The sequence below is a fragment of the Wasmannia auropunctata genome, unplaced genomic scaffold, assembly GCF_000956235.1.
Source record: "Wasmannia auropunctata unplaced genomic scaffold, wasmannia.A_1.0 LD276928.1, whole genome shotgun sequence".
Classification (NCBI taxonomy): domain Eukaryota; kingdom Metazoa; phylum Arthropoda; class Insecta; order Hymenoptera; family Formicidae; genus Wasmannia; species Wasmannia auropunctata.
The window spans coordinates 1-1254 of NW_012085962.1; the positions used below are offsets into that span (position 1 = coordinate 1).

General features: G+C 32.9%; 1 protein-coding gene across 1 annotated transcript in view; it reads left to right on the forward strand.

Moving 5' to 3' along the window:
• The first annotated feature begins 649 nt into the window (after positions 1-649).
• The window catches only part of LOC105461819 (kelch domain-containing protein 4), a 27781-nt gene continuing 27176 nt past the window's right edge, over positions 650-1254 (forward strand). Inside the window, exon 1 of the mRNA XM_011708322.1 lies at positions 650-814. The gene's annotated coding sequence lies outside the window, so the exon portion shown is untranslated. The remainder of the gene's footprint in view (positions 815-1254) is intronic.

Consider the following 1254-nt stretch of genomic DNA (forward strand, 5'->3'; position numbering starts at 1 on the left):
CTAGTATAAGCACGATGATTTTGGTAAGAGAATGATTTAGATTTTAAAGGCCAAAATAGAAAGAATGGATGGATGAGTGTGGCTGAAAAAATTGTAAACCAAGTCCCTTCTATGGCTATTGTATGAGCTAGATGTAATAAAGATTCTATTTTATTCAATAATAATTAGTTAAATGAATTCCTCACTTTTCTACACTACACTTTTCTATTCACACTACACTCTTCTATTCACAAACAATACTGATCTTTCTTTTTTACAAAGATGGGCGGAGCAAGTGTGTCTGTTCAAACTGTTGTTAACAACATCAACAATGAAATAAAATCAGAATTAAAAAATACTACAAAAGCAAGCGCTGAAGCAAAATGTACAATAGAATTTAGTAGAGTTTATTTAAAAAAACTGTGGACCTACTGGTTATACCACAGTATAACCAGTACCCATATGTGCAGACAATTTATAAGCAATTACATCAGAAATTTTTTTTAGTGATCACTCTTACGAATAATTGTTACTAATAAAACGTTTTATTCGATTCACATATTGAATTTATTGATCGAATCCATATTATTACTTATCTGTTTTATTACTTGTAAGGCACTTTTTTCAATTCGGTCCTGGATTTAACATGGTGGATGCTCACGTGATCCGAAAAGGAGATCAAATGTGCCGACACGAAATGGACCTACTGGTTATAAAGAAGGCTCGTGCGCAGCAGCTTGCCATGTCATATTCGTGCAGTCTCGGCAATGTCTGGCGTACTTCGGCCGGATAAAATAGCTGTCAGACGGCCGGACGACGGACACTTATTGGAGCCGTTTAGTATTGCGGGCGCATATGCTTGTTTAAATTTTATATGTTCTCTCGAAAATAATTATTGTATACAGTTTGTATCAAAATTTTACAGAAGTAATTTTATGCCTGGTAAGGACGCGAACGTACATTCGAGCACAAGAAATTAATCGCGAAATATCGTTACAAAATAAAACTAGAAAAAACAAGAAAAAAGTGTCTAAATTCATAAATAATTAAACTGAGTTTCTACATATAATTTTATACGACTACGGTTTTCTTTTCCTTTCCAAAAACTTTCATAATTTTTTAGGTGTTGTAATTTCATTTATTTCTTTCATTTCAGTTTATTTAACTTAATTTTATTCACTTACATAATGTACCTGGGTACATTAGTTCGTTTTACAAAAAACGTAATAACTTCGTATAGCAATACAACTGAGTCGACAAGGCACACAGGGGATA